The sequence below is a fragment of the Pristiophorus japonicus genome, chromosome 16 (assembly GCF_044704955.1).
Source record: "Pristiophorus japonicus isolate sPriJap1 chromosome 16, sPriJap1.hap1, whole genome shotgun sequence".
NCBI classification, from domain to species: Eukaryota; Metazoa; Chordata; class Chondrichthyes; family Pristiophoridae; genus Pristiophorus; species Pristiophorus japonicus.
In genome coordinates, this window is record NC_091992.1 from 75,858,707 (window position 1) to 75,878,581 (window position 19,875).

Here is a 19,875-nt window from a genome sequence, read left to right on the forward strand (position 1 = left end):
TATCCCCTGAAGTATTGCCTGAATTCCATACGTGACCCAAATCATTAAAACAATATGCTGATGTTGCTTCACCATGGCAACCATGTAGACACCAGTTTACCACCGTCACTTGACTCAGAAACATCATGTAACTCACTGCCACATCCTATGTCTTATCAGTACACCCTGCTGCACTGTGACATCTCCCTTTAACTGCTAACTTTACATAATGCAGAATAGACAGGGCAGAGGAGAGCAGGAGAATCTCATGAGTGCACAGTGCAATCAAGAACTGGCGTCTTTCTGTGTCCCAAACCCTCCCACCAGTTGGTGGAGCCTTGGAGGAGGTGCAGAGGAGATTGACCAGAATGATACAGGGATGAGAGACTTTAGTTATGTGGAGAGACTGGAGAAGCTGGGGTTGTTGTCCTTAGAGCAGAGACGGTTAAGGGGAGATTTGATAGAGGTGTTCACAATTATGAGGGGTTTAGACCGAGTAGATAGAGATAAACTGTTTCCACTGGCAGGAAGGTCAAGAACCAGAAGGCACAGATTTACGGTATTTGGCAAAAATACCAAGGGAGAGATGAGGAGAAATTGTTTTACGCAGCGGGTTGTTGTGATCTGGAACGCACTGCCTGAAAGGGCGGTGGAAGCAGATTCAATAGTAACTTTCAAAAGGGAACTGATACATACTTGAAGGAGAACATTTTGCAGGGCTATGGGGAAAGAGCGGGGGAGTGGGATTAATTGAATAGATCTTTCAAAGAGCTGGCTCAGGCACGATGGGCCGAATGGTCTACTTCTGTGCTGTAAGATTCTATGGTTAACAGAAGGTAGCCCTTCGTCAGTCAGTGAGTGAGGGGCTTCGATATAGTCCTGCTCTCCATAGCATCTGGGGAATGCAACCTTCACTTTGCCCTGGGGTTTACCCAGTGAGGTGGAGCAGGACTGGAACCTACCACTCATAGCGGCGCCAAGAAGCTGGCAGCGGGCCTTGCATCTGGACATCCTCCAGGGTCGGAGGGGTGGCGGGGGGAGTGCACGTTAGCAGCACCTTCCGAATCCCACGCAGGCTGAAGATATTACTCGAGAACAACCAGTCTTGTCAGGGCCTCAAACAGGTGCTAAGCCCCTCATTTGTCTATGAAAAAGGTCCAACTCCCGTTTCAGGTGTGGGCAACGCATGGCGCTTTTTGGGCCTTTAACAATATTGTGGGTGAAGCATTTCTGGCACATAATGAGCGTGCACTTCCTGCCCGCCATATTGAGGGCTTAGGAGGCCATTTAGTGCCCAAAAACGGGCACTGTGCGGCTAAATCTCGAGGCCATGGTCTGTTCCTGTATCAGTTCACACAGGAGGCATAAAGCACAGATCCAAAGAGGTGGCTCAGTCATGGCTCAGTGGGCAGCACTCGCATCTCTGGGTCAGAAGTTTGTGGGTTCAAGCCGCACTTCAGAGACTTGAACAAATAATCTAATCTGACACTCCCAGTGCAGTGCTGAGGGAGTGCTGCACTGTCGGGGGTGCTGTCTTTTAGACGTTAAACTGAGTGGACGTAAATCATCCCGGGACACTATTTTGAAGAAGAGCAGACGGGTTAACCCCCAGTGTCCTGGCCAATATATATTCCTCAACCAACATAACTAAATGAAAATTGGATGATCTGGTCATTATCACATTGCTGTTTGTTGGATCTTGCTGTGCGCACATTGGCTATGGCTTTTCCTACATTACAATCAGTGGCTACACTACAAAAAAATGACTTTATTGGCTGTAAAGCAGTTTGGAACATCCTGCGCTTGTGAAAGGTGCTAGACAAATCCATCTTGGGGTACGTCAACCTATTGCATTTCATTACCTATACTGTCCCAATAACGGCTGAATGTTTGAGAGCTCACTGTAAACCTGTCAGTGGAGCCTTGAACCCTGCACACTCAAGAGGCCTGTGACAAGTCAGTTCCATTTCATTGGGTGGGAGGATAGCAAAGGGCCGTGATCAGTTTTCAGTTGCATCTGGTTAGCCCAGTCCAGAACGGAGACCGAGGTCCTGATATTGACCGGGGTGGGGGGTTCCGTGAGCAGTGGGGAGGGGTTTTGTCCCTCTGCATGTTGTATACTGTTAACTCCACAGTGAGAGTAATTTTTTTTCTATCAGGATCCCTCCCCCACCTCCAGAAGCCACCCTGATTGACAGGCCAGGCTCCCTGTCAGGCGGGAAACGTGCTGGTGGAGGCCACAGGCCAGGAGCAGGTCATCATCATCATCATAGGCAGTCCCTCGGAACTGAGGAAGACTTGCTTCCATTCTAAAAATGAGTCTTAGGTGGCTGAACAATCCAATATGAGAACCACAATCCCTGTCACAGGTGGGACAGATCGTTGTTGAAGGAAAGGGTGGGTGGGACTGGTTTGCCGCATGCTCTTTCCTCTGCCTGCGCTCTCGGCGACAAGAATCGAGGTGCTCAGCGCCCTCCCGGATGCACTTCCTCCACTTAGGGCGGTCTTTGGCCAGGGACTCCCAGGTATCAGTGGGGATGTCGCACTTTATCAGGGAGGCTTTGAGGGTGCCCTTGCAATGTTTCCTCTGCCCACCTTTGGCTCGTTTGCCGTGAAGGAGTTCCGAGTAGAGCGCTTGCTTTGTGAGTCTCGTGTCTGGTATGTGAACAATGTGGCCTGCCCAGCGGAGCTGATCGAGTGTGGTCAGTGCTTCAATGCTGGGGATGTTGGCCTGGTCGGGGACTCTAACGTTGGTGCATCTGTCCTTCCAGGGGATTTGTAGGAACTTGCAGAGGCATCGTTGGTGGTATTTCTCCAGGTGTCTACTGTACATGGTCCATGTCTCTGAGCTATACAGGAGGGCGGGTATTACTACAGCCCTGTAGACCATGAGCTTGGTGGTGGATTTGAGGGCTCAGTCTTCGAACACTCTTTTCCTCAGATGGCTGAAGGCTGCACTGGTGCACCGGAGCAGGTAGGGAGCCTGCAGCTGCATTAGTGTCAACGTGTGTTTGGGGTCCAGACCTTAAAGGGGAGTTTCGATACCGGGGCGAGGTGTTAAACCATCCTCAGGGGTCCAATCGCCGGGGGGGGGGGCTTTGGTTGGGGGGTGGGGGGTCGGATGGCGGGCAGAGAAGCAGGTAATCTTGGTGGGCCAGGCCAGGGGCAGACACTCCTGCACCTTGTGGCCCACAAGCAGTGCTGCAAAGACACTTTTTCCAGAAAGCAGGCCTCACCTCCCTGGAGCTTCCGGGTTTCCCGCGGTCTGCTTGGGGGAAGAGATTTAAAGTAATTGGTCGGAGGTTTAGAGGAGATTTGAGGGGAAATTTCTTCACCCAGAGGGTGGTGGGGGTCTGGAACTCACTGCCTGAAAGGGTGGTAGAGGCAGAAACACTCAACACATTTAAAAAGTACTTGGATATGTACTTGAAGTGCAGTAACCTGCAGGGCTACGGACCAAGAGCTGGAAAGTGAGATTAGGCTGGATAGCTCTTTGTCGGCCGGCGCGGACACAATGGGCCGAAATGGCCTCCTTCCATGCTGTAAATTTCTATGATTCTATTCTATGAAATATGAGGCACGCAACCTCATTATAATATTTAAATACCCAACCGGTCTCCTGGGTTTGGATTGGCCGGGTATGAGTTTTTAAACATTTCGACATGCCAGCTGACACAAAGCCACCAATGTGTTTGTGGTTAAATTTCCTCCCCAAGTGTCACTGGGTCCACTCTTACTCAGTGACATAAAGTCATCTCTCAGCACTTAGAAATTACATCACAGGAGGCTGTTTGGCCCATCACACCTGTGCTAGCTCTTCAACCGGAGCTGTCTATTCCAGTCCCACTTCCCTGCTCTTATATTTTTCCTTGTTTTAATTGTTATCCAATTCCCTTTTTCAAAGATCTAGTTTCTTGCAATAAAGCATTTCCTGCATAATAACGCTGTGTGTGCAAACACTACTTCTCACTTCCCAATTTTAATATTTCCTCATTGTCTACTTGTTGCCATTTCATAAGAACACAAGAACATAAGAAATAGGAGCAGGAGTAGGACATTCGGCCCCTTGAGCCTGCTCCGCCATTCAATACGATCATGGCTGATCTGATCATGGACTCAGCTCCACTTCCCTGCCCGCTCCCCATAACCCTTTACTCCCTTATCGCTCAAAAATCTGTCTATCTGCACCTTCAATATATTCAATGTCCCAGCCTCCACAGCTCTCTGGGGCAGAGAATTCCACAGATTTACAACCCTCAAAGAAATTTCTCCTCATCTCAAGTTTTAAATGGGCGGCCCCTTATTCTAAGACTATGTCCCCTATTTTTAGTTTCCCCTGATTGGAAATATCCTCTATACATTCACCTTATTGAGCTCCCTCATTATCTTATAAGTTTCAATTAGATCACCTCTCATTCTTCTAAACTCCAATGTGTATAGGCCCAACCTACTCAACCTATCCTCATAAGTCAACCCCCTCATCTCCGGAATCAACCTAGTGAACCTTCTCCAATGCAAGTACATCCCTCCTTAAATACGGAGACCAAAACTGTACACAGTACTCCAGGTGTGGCCTCACCAATACCCTGTACAGTTGTAACAGGACGTCTCTGCTTTTATACTCCATCCCCCTTGCAATAAAGGCCAACATTCCATTACTTGCTGTACCTTAACTTTTTGTGTTTCATGCACAAGCGCCCCCAAGGTCTCACCAACCATGAGAAATAATTTTTGAATATTTAGGGCCTGAAATTGGCCTCGTTTGCGCCCCCCATTGGTGCTTCCGGGGGGGGGGCGATAACGGGGCGCTAATAGTTCTGTGCCCGGGGGCGGCAAGAGTAGTAGTGCCGCCCGCTAAGTTCCCGTGGGGATTTGCGGGGGCGGTAACCCCGAGTGCCACGATCTCCCACGACCAGAGATCATGATGTCATCGTGCTGCGCATCGCCCCGGTAACGTCCCGGACCCGAACTTCAACTCTGCCCCCTGCAGCATCGCCGGTGGCAACACCGGCAGCTGCAGGAGGCATTGATCGGGGGGGCCGGGAGCTCGGGCAGCGGTAATTAAAGGTTAGGCCGCTTATGTCCATAAAAACTGTTTTCTTTTACCCCTTAAGTTGTGCTTTGAAAACCTTCGTGTGCCGCGATCGATCAGCCCTGTACTCTGCTGCCGTGCTTGGGGCTGATCGTCACGGATCGCGGCTGCCGTCGGTGATGAGGGACCCCCTATCTGTGCGGATCTGGCATCGATGACCCTTCCCTTTAAGGGAGGGAGGGAGCTTCCAAACACGGCAGCGTTGCCCTTGACATTGGGCCGCACCACACCGCGACCGCCCCTCCTGCCGGCGTTAGCGCTCCGAGGGAAGTGGGAGCCTTGAGTTAGCGCTACACTTCCGTCCTGGAGCGTTAAACCGGAAGTTCGTGGCAGAGTCTCCGGCGATACTATTGCGCTCCCGCAGATTTATCGCCCAAGCGGGGCGCGAGGCAATTTCTCCCCCTTAATCTCCCAAAACCTTTTCAAATTTTCAAAACCTTTATTTAATTTCTATTGACCTTCTATGTTCCAATGACTCAATTTTTCAAACCGTTCTTTCTAATAACAGCCTCTCATCCCTGGAGGGGGAGAGAGGGAGCGGGGAGGAGAGGGAGCGGGGGAGAGAGAGAGGGAGAGGGAGGGGGGGGAGGGAGAGAGGGAGAGGGGGGGGAGAGGGAGAGAGGGAGGGGGGGAGAGAGGGAGGGGGGGAGAGTGGGAGGTGGGGGGGAGAGAGAGAGGGAGGGGGGGAGGGAGGGAGGGGGGAGAGAGGGAGGGGGGGAGAGAGGGAGGGGGGGAGAGAGGGAGGGGGGGAGAGAGGGAGGGGGGGAGAGAGGGAGGGGGGGAGGGGAGAGAGGGAGGGGGGGAGGGAGGGAGAGAGGGGGGGAGGGAGGGAGAGAGGGAGGGGGAAGAGAGGGAGCGGAGGAGAGGGGGGGAGGGAGAGAGGGAGGGGGAGGGGGGAGGGAGAGAGGGAGCGGGGGAGAGAGGGAGAGGGGGAAGAGAGGGGAGTATCAGCAAAACTCTCAGAGACTGAGCCCATATACGGGAGAAAATTTGTCAATCAATTAAAATAATAATGAGCAAGGGACCCTCCCACTTCATGATCCAAACACTCTCTGAGGAGTTGAAACAGACAGATCTGGAGCTGTGCTCATATAGAAGAGAAATTGAAAGCTGGGGCGATAGTGAAGGGTCAGTTAAAAATAGAAGGTGAAACACGTTTAATAATTGCAAATTCTGCGTGTAATTGGGTGAGTGACTGGATACTGAAGCTCATTGTTCGCTGTCTAAATTGCAACATATAAAGCTTCCAATCAGCTCACTGCTGTAATGTTAAATGTTACAGAAATATTACAATCATGCTTGCCGATCAATTTAAAGTTTTAGGATTTTAGCGACATCCGCTCTCTGCTTTCGCCACCCACTCTCCCCCTCCCTCGCTCCACTCTCCCCCTCCCACCCCAATCCGCTCTCCCCACCCCCTCCATCTCTCCACTCTCCCCCTCCCCTCTCTCCATTCTCCACTCTACCTCTCCCCCCTCTCTCTCTCTGCTCTCCCCACCCCCTCCCCCTCCATCTGTTCACTCTCACCACCCGCTCCCCCTCCCCTCTCCCCACCCCCTCCCTCTCCCTCTCTCCGCTCTCCCTCTCTCCTCTTTCGCCCGTGGGGGGGCGGAAGGGCACTTGCCCAGCTCCCGGGAAATTGGCTAGGTGTTTGCGGAGGCGTTGCCATGGCAGCGCCGCACCCCGTGGGTAGCGCCCCGGGCTGCCACGCAACCGCGATGATGTCATCGCCGTGCGCCGGCCCCTTTCCGCCCTGTGGCAAACTTTGCCCCCTGCCCCGCGAGGTGGACGCGAGCGAGTGTCAGCACCTGCCTCGTGGGTCGCGAAGCGGGCCGGAATCCGCTTAGGTTAAAGGGGAGGTCACCAGCGTCCCGCTGTACCGTCATGGCAGGCTTTGCCGGCTCACTGGTCAGCCCGAATTCATGCCCCCGAGCATAGTGCGGGCCGCCATCGTGCCCTGGTACCACGCTGCCCTGGTGGCCTGGTGGAGGCCCTCAGAGGTGTAGTGCTGCCGATCGCGACTCATTAGCGCCGCTGGACCCGTCCCAAGAGGAAGTGGAGCGAGCGAGATTGTGCTCCACTATCCAAGAGGCGATAAGGCCAATTCAGGGGCCGGGGCAGGACTTCAGCGCAAGAAATATCGCCCCGAGCAGATTACCGCCCCAATCAGGGCACGGGCAATTTCTCCCACTCAGTTTTTAAAATTCCTTACACTTTGTCACTGCTTTCCTGCAACAAGTTACAACACTCAGTGCGGTCCAGGTATAAACAAAAAGCATGAAACCAGGGGTCAGAGTGCTACTCTATTCCAACAACAACAACTTGTATTTATATAGCGCCTTTAACGTAGTGAAACGTCCCAAGGCGCTTCACAGGAGTATTATGAGACAGAAAATTTTGACACCGAGCCACATAAGTAGAAATTAGAGCAGGTGACCAAAAGCTTGGTCAAAGAAGTAGGTTTGATGGAGCGTCTTAAAGGAGGAAAGAGAGGTAGCAAGGCAGAGAGGTTTGGGGGGGGGGGTGGGGGGGGAGTTCCAGAGCTTGGGGTCCAGGCAACAGAAGGCACGGCCACCGATGGTGGAGCGATTATAATCTGGGATGCTCAGGAGGGCAGAATTGGAAGAGCACAGACATCATGGGGATTTGTGGGACTGGAGGAGGTTACAGAGAATGGGAGGGGCGAGGCCATGGAGAGATTTGAAAACAAGGATGAGAATTTTGAAATCAAGGCGTTGCTTAACCGGGAGCCAATGTCGGTCAGAGAGCACATGGGCGATGGGTGAGCGGGACTTGGTCTGAGTTAGGACATGAACAGCCGAGTTTTGGATCACCTCAAGTTTACGTAGGGTCGAAGGTAGGAGGCCAGCCAGGAGTGCAGCCTAGAGATCAAGTCTAGAGATAACAACGGCATGGATGAGGGCTTCAGCAGTGGATGAGCTGAGGCAAGTGCAGAGACGGGTGATGTTACAGAGGTGGAAATAGGCAGTCTTAGTTATGCCGTGGATATGTGGTCGACAGTTCATTTCGGGATCAAGTATGACACCAAGGTTGTGAACAGTCTGGTTGGGGAGAGGGATGGAATCAGTGTCTAGGGAATGGAGTTTGTGGCGGGTCCAAAAACAATGGCTTCAGTCTTCCCAATATTTAATGGAGAACATTTCTGCTCATCCAGAATTGGATGTCGGACAAGCAGTCTGACAATTTAGAGGCCGTGGAGGGGTCAAGAGAAGTGGTGGTGAGGTAGAGCTGGGTGTCGTCAGTGTACATGTGGAAAGTGACGCTTTGTTTCCGGTTGACGTCGCCCAGGGGAACATGTAGACAAGAAATAGGAAGGGGCCAAGGATAGATCCTTGGGGGACACCAGAGGTAACGATGAGGGGGTGGGAAGAGAAGCCGTTGCAGGTGATTCTCAGGCTACGATTAGATAGATAAGAATGGAACCAGGCGAGTGCAGTCCCACCCAGCTGGACGATGGAGGAGAGGCGTTGGAGGAGGATGGAGTGGTCAACTGTGTCAAAGGCTGCAGACAGGTCGAGAAGGACGAGGAGGGATAGCTTACCTTTGTCACAGTCACACAGGATGTCATGTGACTTTGATGAGAGCCGGTTCGGTACTGTAGCAGGGGCAGAAAACTGATTGGAGGGATTCAAACATGGAATTGCGGGAAAGATGGGCACGGATTTGGGAGGCGATAACACGGACTTTGGAGAGGGAAGGGAGGTTGGAGATGGGGCGATAGTTTGTAAGGACGGAGGGGGTTGGTTTTTGATGAGAGGGATGATGATGGCAGACTTGAGGGAGAGGGGGACAGTACCTGAGGAGAGAGAACCGTTAACAATGTCAGCTAACATGGGAGCCAGAAAAGGAAGTTGGGTGGTCAGCAGTTTGGCGGGAATAGGGTCAAGGGAGCAGGAAGTGGGCCTCATGGACAGGATGAGCTCGGAAAGATCATGAGGGGAGATCGGAGAGAAACTGGAGAAAGATGCGAGGTCAGGGCTAGAGCAGGGAAATAGGGGAATCCGGTGGGCTTGGGAAAGGAAGGGAAGATGCAGAGATGGCTGAACGGATGGTCTCAATGTTAGAGACAAAGAAGTCCATGAGTGCCAACGAGCATTGATGAAAGGAAGAACTGATAAGCTTCATGCCAAGCTAGAAAACGGGTAAAGGTTGACCGACAGTTTGAAGTAACACTGATATGATGAAAGAAAGGAAGGAAGGAAGGAACAGACAGACTTGCATTTATATAGCGCCTTTCATGACCACAGAACATCCCAAAGTGCCTTACAGCCAATGAAGTACTTTTAATGTGCAGTCACTGTTGGAGTGTAGGAAACACGGCCGCCAATTTTGAGCACAGCAAGCTCCCACAAACAACAATGAGATAATGACCAGCTCATCTGTTTTAGTGACGTTAGTTGAGGGATAAATATCGGCCAGGACACCGGGGAGGCCTGAGCTTTGAGCTTTTGACAGGCCAACACAAGAAGTTAGACTGAAAGTCCAGTGGAACGTGGGCTGACCTTGAGTGGAGCTGCAGATTTAGAGGCTGTGGAGGGGTCAAGAGAAGTGGTGGTGAGGTAGAGCTGGGTGTCATCAGCGTACATGTGGAAAGTGACGCTTTGTTTCCGGATGATATCGCCCAGGGGAACATGTAGACGAGAAATAGGAGGGGGCCAAGGATAGATCAGGGTGACATCCCATGCCACCCCGGCCAAACCTGGGCTAAAACACTCGGAGTGGGCGTGGAATGCTGATGAAGTTTCCTGTCATTGGCTCATATTGAAAATTTAGCCCTCCAAAATACCCGTGGGCATAGTTTGCAGCAGTGGTGTGTTTGGGCATTACTGCTGGGAACGTGAATACTGAGAGAATGAGATTTATATTGTAAGGAGACCTGGTGTCAAGCTTCCCCCCAACCCCCCCCACAGAAACGTGTTTGCATTTTAATTGATGAATTTCTCAGCAATTTCAAACCTATAACAGGTATAATTAAGCCAAAAATAATTTACTTTGGAATGTGTCCACTGCCTTTAATTTATCAGACTGCTTGTCCGACACCCAGTATTGGAGGAGCAGACATTTCCTCCAACTAAACATTGAGAAGACCGAAGCCATTGTCTTCGGTCACCACCACAAACTCCGGTCCCTAGCCACCGGTTCCATCCCTCTCCTTGGCAACTGTCTGGTGCTGAACCAGCTTGTTCGCAGACTTGTTGTCGTGTTTGACCCCGAGATGACCTTCCGACCACATATCCACTCCATCACCAAGACCACCTGCTTCCACCTCCGTAACGTCACCTGTCTCCGCCCCTGCCCCAGCTCATCTGCTGCTGAAACCCTCATCCAAGCCTTTGTTAACTCTAGACTTGACACTTTCCTGGCTGGCCTCCCACATTCTAACCTATGTAAACTTAGAATCATAGAAACATAGATATCTACAGCGCAGAAGGAGGCCATTTCTGCCCATCGTGTCCGCGCCGGCCGACAAAGAGCCGCACGGCCCTCGGTCAGCAGCCCTGAAGGTTACATATAAACCTATGAACAATGAACAAAATGGCGGAAAGGTAAAGAGCACCCGGCCCAACCAGTCCACCCCACACAACAGCAACACCCCTTACACTGAAACATTCTACACTTCACCCCAACTGGAGTCATGTGATCTCCTGGGAGAGGCAAAAACCAGATTAAAAACTAGGCCAATTGTGAAAAAAAATTCTGGGAAAATTCCTCTCCGACCCATCTAGGCGATCGAAACGAGTCCAGGAGATCACCCTGGCCGTATTCGATTCCCTGCAGTACTTACCATCGTATCGGCACCAGCCAACAAGAGGTTATCCAGTCTAATCTCATTTACCAGCTCTATGTCTGTAACCCTGCAGGTTATGACACTTCAAGTGCCCATCCAAGCACCTTTTAATGTGGTGAGGGTTTCTGCATCCAGTACCCTTCCAGTCAGTGAGTTCCAGACCCCCACAACCCTCTGTGTGAAGAAGCCTCCCTTCAATCCCCTCTGAACCTTCCACCAACCACCTTAAAACTATGCCCCCTCGTAATTGACCCCTCCACCAAGGGAAATAGGCCATTGCTATCCACTGTATCCAGGCCCCTCAAAATTTTGTACACCTCAATGAGGTCTCCCCTCAGTCTCCTCTGCTCCAAGGAGAACAAATCCAGCCTATCCAATCTGTCCTCATAGCTAAGATTCTCTATTCCAAGCAGCATCCTCGTAAATTTCCTCTGCACCCTCTCTAGTGCAATCACGTCCTTCCTATGGTACGGTGACCAGAACTGCATGCAGTATTCCAGCTGTGGCCTTACCAGAATATTATACAATTTAAGCATAACCTCCCTGCTCTTGTATTCTATGCCTTGGCCAATAAAGGCAAGCATTCCATATGCCTTCTTAACCACCTTATCCACCTTATCCACTTTCAGGGATCTATGGACAAGCACTCCAAGGTCCCTTTGTTCATCTACACTTTTAAGTGGCCTACTGCTTAATGTGTATACTGTTTCTTTATTAGTCCTCCCAAAGTGCATCACCTCACACTTCTCTGAATTAAATTCCATTTGCCACTGCTCTGCCCACCTGATCAGTAGATTGATATCCTCCTCCAGTCCATGACTTTCCTCTTCATTATCAATCACACAGCCAATTTTACTGTCAGCTGCAAACTTCTTAATCATACTCCCTATATTCAAATCTAGATCATTGATATATACCACAAAAAGCAAGGGACCCAGTACTGAGCCCTGCAGAACCCCACTGGAAACATCCTTCCAGTCACAAAAACATCCATCAACCATTACCCTTTGCTTCCTATAACCAAGTCAATTTTGGATCCAACTTGCCATTTTGCCGTGGATCCCATGAGCTTTAACCTTCGTGACCAGTCTACCATGTGGTCAAAAGCTTTGCTAAAGTCCATATACACTTCATCGTACGCACTACCCTCATCGACTCTCCTGCTAACCTCAAAAAATTCAATCAGGTTAGTCAAACACGATCTTCCCTTAACAAATCCGTGCTGACTGTCCCTAATTAATCCTTGCCTTTCCAAATTTAGATTTATCTTGTCTTTCAGGATTTTTTCCAATAAACTTCCCACTACTGAGGTTAGGCTGACAGGCCTGTAATTACCGGCCTATCCCTTTCTTAAACAAGGATACCACATTAGCTGTCCTCCAGTCCTCCGGCACCATGCCTAGATTCAAAGAGGACTGGAAAATGATGGTCAAGGCCTCTGCTATTTACTCTTTTACTTCACTCAACAGCCTGGGATGCATTTCATCTGGGCCTGGGGACTTAGCTACTTTCAAAGCTGCTAAACCCCTTAAAACCTCCTATCTCACTATATTTATTTCATCCAGAATTTCACACTCCTCCTTGATAGCAGTATCTGCATTGCCCCTTTACTTTGTGAAAACAGACGCAAAGTATTCATTAAGAACCTAACAACATTTTCTGCCTCCAAACAAAGATTACCCTCATGGTCTCTAATAGGCTTTACCCTTTCTTTAGTTATCCTCTTGCTCTTAATATATTTATAGAACATCTTTGGGTAATCCTTAATTTTACTAGCCAAGAATTTTTCATGCTTGAGGTCAACCAAAACTTGTCTGCCGTGTCCTAACTCGCACCAAGTCCCGCTCATCCACCACCCCTGTGCTCGTTGACCTACACTGGCTCGCGGTTAAGCAACGCCTCAGTTTTAAAATGTTCATCTTTGTTTTCAAATCCCTCCATGCTCTTGCCTCTCCCTATCTCTGTAATCTCCTCCAGGCCCACAATCCTCTGAGTTCTCTGCGCTCCTCTAATTCTGCCCTCTTGAGCATCCCTGATTATAATCGCTCAACCATCAGTGGCCGTGCCTTCAGGTGCTTGGGCCCCAAGCTCTGGAACTCCCTCCCTAAATCTCTCCGCCTCTCTACCGCTCTTTCCTCCTTCAAGACGCTCCTTAAAACCTCCCTCTTTTGGTCACCTGCCCTAATTTCTTCTTATATGGCTCGGTGTCAAATATTGTCTGAGTACGCTCCTGTGAAGCGTCTTGGGACACTTCGCTATTAAAGGTGCTATATAAATGCAAGTTGTTGTTGTGCTGATGGAACCATGTCTCCGAGTGACTGATTAAGCAACACTGCGAGGCGGTAACAGCGCATTGCCGCTGAATGGTTTTGGTGACATTGCTGACGACTGACATGTCACCCATAAACCAGCTCCCCGTACTTACACTGCTCAATCCAAACCCTTATCTCAACTGTCGGGCGATAGATCCATGAAAACCTGGGTCTGCAACTCTGCTGCCAGGATAAGAAAGCCACATTTAATCGTGTAAAGTCAGGGAGTTATTCCATTGATATCAATATTTTTTTTTACAATTCATGGGATGTGGGCATCGCGGGCACTTATTGGCCATCCCTAGTCGCCGTGACGATGAAACGGTTTGCTAGGACAACAATAACCGCATTGGTGCAGGACTGGAGTCACACATCGGCCAGGTTAGAGTGGCAAGGCTGGTTCTCTACAGGACATCGGTAAACATGTTGGGTTTTAATGACAATCCAATAATGTCACGGTCACACTGTACTCGTACCGGCTTTTTATTTCCAGATTTTTATATTACTTTCAACTGAATTTAAATTTTCAAAAGGCCCTGGTGGGATTGAGCTGATGTTCTCTGGATTTGTTCCTCCACCTTGGGCCGGGGAATGAGAGGGCTCAACTATCCAGAACCACGCGACAGAAGGGAGGGGCTGCCCATCATGCCATCCAACAGGTTCTCAACGACACTGGAGGGGCTGACTTTGTCAAATTGTGCTCCTGGTGGGAGCCTTGCCTATCAGGAGCACCAATCAGAATTGTGGGCACAGTCCCCATGGCTTTCATCCATTTATGGACGGAAAATCACAGGTGGTGCGCCTGTGACAACCCGCTCCGCACTGCAACCCAACCCACCCACCCCAATACCCCGCCCCACCCCAATACCCCGCCCATATACCCCGCCAAAATACCTCACCCAATACTCCGCCCAAATACCCCGCCCAAATACCTCACCCAATACCCCACACAAATACCCCGCACAAATACACTGCCCAATACCCCGCCCCACCCAAATACCACACCCAATACCACACCCAATACCCCGCCCAAATACCCCGCCCAATATCTCACCCAAATACCCTGCCAAATACCCCGCCCAAAACCACACCCAATACCCTGCCCAAATACCCCGCCCAATACCCCGCCCAATAACCACACCCAATACCCCGCCCAAATACCTCACCCAATACCCCGCACAATACCACATACAATACCCCACCCAAATACCACACCCAATACCCCACCCAAATACCTCACCCAATACCCCATCCCACCCAATACCCCACCCAAATACCCCACCCAAATACCCCGCCCAATACCCCGCCCAATATCTCACCCAAATACACTGCCCAATACCCCACCCAATATCTCACCCAAATACCCCGCCCAAATACCCCGCCCCATCCCACCCAAATACCCCACCCCAATACCCCACCTCTTATTCCACCCCACCCTTTACTGCACCCCACCCAAATACCCCACCTCATACTGCACCCCATCCAAATACCACAAATACTGTACCCCCAAATACCTCATCCAATTACCCATTCCATGCTACACACCCCCAAATACCCCACCCCATTCTGCACCACACACACTAGTACCACCTACAGCCAGATGTTCCAGCCCCTCCCATCAGCAGCGAATAGATGCAATGTGAAAACAAGAAGCTTATTCTCCACCAATAATAATGGGCCTTCACTCGCGGGGGGCTGTACTGTGCAGCTCGGAGGTCTTGTTGAATAATTACCTTCCAACAGCGTCTGGTGACTGTTAATATATGTCATGTTTAATTTAAAATTTTGCTGAATAAATTAATCACACAAAAATAACTAAAATAGACCCACACAATGATCCCGAATGAGTAGAGTCACTGGCAGCAAATTGCAGATACATGTCACAGAAAATATGTTGCAAATGATACCGGAAACGTCATACGGGCACTCGGGAATGACCTCGGGAGTCTGAGGACAGTGCCCGAGGCTGGGGAGTGGGAACAGGGCGAGACTGGGGAGCGGGAATAGTCGGAGGCTGGGGAGTGGGAATAGTCGGAGGCTGGGGAGTGGGAATAGTCGGAGGCTGGGGAGTGGGAATAGTCGGAGGCTGGGGAGTGAGACCTGGAGACTGGGGAGTGAGACCTGGAGACTGGGGAGTGGGATATTTGAGGTGGTGCAGAGCATGGTGGGGAGATTATGAAGGGTCAGCAGAAAGGTGGGTTATAGCTGAAGGCTCACAGCGCCTCATGGATGTCCAGTTTGGAGCTGCTAAATGTGTTTGAAGTTATCTCCTTTAGCATGGTGGTACTGCACACAACACGATGGGAGGTGTCCTCAATGTGAAGACAGGACTTTGTCTCCACAAGGACTGTGTGGTGGTCATTCCGACCAATACTGTCATGTTCATCCCCAACTCCCTTTGCCCCACCACAAGCCGCCATGCCTTTAGCCTTCTCAGCCCTAAGTTCTGGAATTCTCTCCTTAAGTCTCCCAGCCTCCCTCTTCTTCTTCCAGATCTTACTTAAGACCCATCACCTTGACCAAGCTTTCGATCAGCCCTTTTTTGGCTCGATGTCGATTTTTGTCTAAATCCGCTCTTGTGAAGCGCCTTGGGACATTTTTCTACATTAATAGGAACTCTATAAATGCAAGTTGTTGTTGTTGAGCCAAACAGTATGAGAGAAGGTGTGGCAAATAGAAACATAGAAAATAGGTGCAGGAGTAGACCATTCGGCCCTTCGAGCCTGCACCACCATTCAATAAGATCATGGCTGATCATTCATCTCAGTACCTTTTTCCTGCTTTCTCTCCATACCCCTTGATCCCTTTAGCCGTAAGGGCCATATCTAACTCCCTCTTGAATATATCTAACGAACTGGCATCAACAATTCTCTGCGGTAGAGAATTCCACAGTTTCACAATTCTCTGAGTGAAGACGTTTCTCCTCATCTCAGTCCTAAATGGCTTACCCCTTATCCTTAGACTGTGTCCCCTGGTTCTGGACTTCCCCAACATCGGGAACATTCTTCCTGCATCTAACCTGTCCAGTCCCGTCAGAACTTTATATGTTTCTATGAGATCCCCTCTCATTCTTTTAAATTCCAGTGAATATAAGCCTAGTCGATCCAGTCTTTCTTCATATGTCAGTCCTGCCATCCTGGGAATCAGTCTGGTGAATCTTCACTGCACTCCCTCAATAGCAAGAATATCCTTCCTCAGATTAGGAGACCAAAACTGAACACAATATTCCAGGTGAGAACTCACCAAGGCCCTTACAACTGCAGTAAGATCCCCCTGCTCCTATACTCAAATCCCCTAGCTATGAAGGCCAACATACCATTTGCCGTCTTCACCGCCTGCTGTACCTGCATGCCAACTTTCAATGAAGTAACGACAGAGCTTGGGTTTTAACAGATAGAGAGAGGTGAGGTGTTCCACAGTGATGAGGGCCTGGCAAAGAATAAACACTACAGGAAACAGTAACCAGTAACGCCCATGGACATGTCCAAAGCTCTTCACGTGCCGCCCGTCACTACCCAACACACAGTTGGCTCGACAGCCAAGCAGGAACAGCCTTGCTACGCCCCAGTCTCAGGGAGAGCCTCAGGCTGGGTCCAGGCAGCCAACTACACACCAACTTCAGCTGTGGCTCAGTGGGCAGCACTCTCGCCTTTGAGTCAGAAGGTTGTGGGTTCAAGTCCCACCCCAGGGACTTGAGCACAATAAATCTAGGCTGATGCTCCAGTGCAGTGCTAAGGGAGTACTGCAATGTCAGAGGTGCTGTCTTTTGGATGAGACGTTAAACCGAAGCCCTGTCTGCTCTCTCATCTCAGGTGGACGTAAAAGATCTCATGACACAATTTTGAATAAGAGCAGGGGAGTTATCCCTGGTGTCCTGGCCAATATTTACCCCTCAATCAACATAACAAAAAAACAGATGATCTAGTCATTGTCACATTGCCAGGACACCAGGGATAACTCCCCTGCTCTTATTCGAAATTGTGCCATGAGATCTTTTACGTCCACCTGAGATGAGAGAGCAGACAGGGCTTCGGTTTAACGTCTCATCCAAAAGACAGCACCTTTGACATTGTGCGCAAATTGGCTGCCGTGTTTCCCACATTACAACAGTGACTACACTCGATTGGCTGTAAAGCGCTTTGAGAAGTCCGGTGGTCGTGAAAGGCGCTATATAAGTCCAAGTCTTTCTTTCTCTGCAGCCCACTCTGAGTGGTGGTCTGATCCTAATCCTTTCCCAGCATCTTACCGTCCCATCCCCAACACATGAAACACCTGTGCATTACCCAGAGGCTGTAAGACGTAGGAACATTCAGTCCATCGACCCTCTCCTGTCATTTATTTAGATCATGGCTGGTCTGTACCTTTGCTCCATGTCCCTCAATACCCTCACTTAACAAAACTCTTCGTCTCAGTCTTGACATTCTGAATTGTCCCGCAACATCCACAGCCTTTGGGGGAAATTCTCATCCTTATTTTCAAATCCCTCCATGGCCTCGCCCCTCCCTGTCTCTGTAAATCCTCCAGCCCCACAACCCCCCCCCCCCCCCCCACCCCCGAGATGTCTGCTCCTTAATTCTGCCCTCCTGAGCATCCCTGTTTATAATTGCTCTACCATCGGTGGCCGTGCCTGGGCTCCAAGCTTTGGAACTCCCTCCCTAAACCTCTCCGCCTCTCTACCTTCCTTCAAGACGCTCCTTAAAACCTACCTCATTTTTATTAACATAATACTCCTGTGAAGCGTCTTGGGACGTTTCACTACGTTAAAGGCGCTATATAAATATAAGGTGTTGTAGTTGAATGAGTTCCAGATTTCCACGACCGTTTGTGTGAAAAAAATGCTGCCTGATTTCACACCTGAACGGCCTGGCTCTAATTTTAAGATTATGTCCATTTGTTCTGGACTCCCCCACCAGAGAAATAATCTCCCTGCACCTTCCCTATCGCGTCCCTTTATCATATCCACTCGTCGCCCTTTGCATACAGGTTTCCCACCCGACAGGATGGACATTTCCTGTGTATGTGTTAGATTACACTGGTCGGTTCTCTCACACTGACAAAGCACCCGACTGCGTATTCAAATAAGTCAGAGTGCTCGAGGCAAGGGTCATTCCTGAAATTCTCTAGACATACAGGCCAGTCCTTGGAACAGAAACATGCCCGTCACAAGCAAATTCTTTTTAAATTGATCATTGCTGGCTAAACCAACAAGGTATAACGAACCTGGCAATTGAGGGAAGGTTCATGTTAAGCTGTATCTAACCCGTGCTGTACCTGCCCCGGGCGTGTTTGATGGGACAGTGTAGAGGGAGCTTTACTCTGTATCTAACCTGTGCTGTACCTGCCCTGGGAGTGTTTGATGGGACAATGTAGAGGGAGCTTTACTCTGTATCTAACCCGTGCAGTATCTGCCCTGGGATTACTTCATGTTGATTGGATGCTAAAACATTGACATTCTTCACTGTAATAACTACAAATTCCAGAGGGGAGATGCTGGGCCGACAATACCCCAGTTCCATTACTACCTGAAGGAGCCCAAACTGGTATTGTTTGTCCGAAACACAGACACCCATTATTTTTTATGCCACTTTAGCCCTGTTTACTGGCAGGAGGGTCGGAAAACAGGGGACACAGATTTAAGCTAATTGGTAAATGAACCAGGAGGGAAATGAAGAAAAAAAAAGTGAGTTGTTATGATCTGGAACGCGCTGCCTGAAAGGGTGGTGGAAGCAGATTCAGTAGTAACTTTCAAAAGAGAATGGGATAAATACTTGAAGGGAAAATTTGGATTTGGGGGAAGAGCAGGGAAGTGGGACCAATTGGATCCCTCTTGCAAAGAGCTGGAATGGCCTCCGCTGCTGTACGATGCTACGATTCCTCTCCTGAAGGGGCTGATCCTTACAGGGGATACAACTGTTCGAGTGTCAGCAGCCCTGTAGCACCGAGCAGCCAATCCTTGCGCGTGAGCACAGCCAAATTATTCGATCATCACCGCCTCACCTGAGCCTGGCCTCACCCAACACCCCCCCCATACCCTGGCCTAACGCACCCCCCCCATACCCTGCTCTCACCCACCCCCCCAAACCCTGGTTTCACCCAATTAAACCCCCCCCCCTCCAATGCCCTTGCCTCACCTGAAACCTCCCCCCACATTCCCTGGCCTAACCGAACCCCTCCCCGCATACCCTGCTCTCATCCAACCTCCCCCCCCCGCAATACTCTGGCCTCACCTGACCCCCCCTATACTCTGCACCCCCACCCCTTCATACCCTGGCCTCACCCCCTCCCCCCCCTCACGCATACGCCCAGCACCCTGCGCCCTTCCCTCTTTAACTATTTTAGTGCAAAACAATAAATCGTGCCCCTTGATTAAAGGGGAGACTAAAACCGACAAATTACCCAATAAAACTTTTTAGCAATAAACGGTCAAATTAAAATTTGGGGGTGATGATGGACTCCAGTCTCTCCGGCGCCCACCTCTCGCGGAAGGCCGCAAGCGTACCGGTGGACACCGCGTGCTCCATCTCCAGGGACACGCTGGCTCGGATGTAACTGCGGAAGAGAGGCAGGCAGTCAGGCTCAACGACCCCCTCGACCGCCCGCTGCCTGATGGCCCCCTTGGCCGTGCCCAGGAGCAGTCCTACGAGGAGGCCCTCTGACCTGCCCGCTCCCCTCCGCACAGGGTG

General features: G+C 50.4%; 1 protein-coding gene across 3 annotated transcripts in view; it reads right to left on the minus strand.

The window, feature by feature from the left end:
* LOC139226602 (ras-related protein Rab-37-like) overlaps positions 1–19,875 on the minus strand; it is a 261,132-nt gene that overhangs the window by 97,686 nt on the left and 143,571 nt on the right. The gene's annotated exons all lie outside the window — the stretch shown is intronic.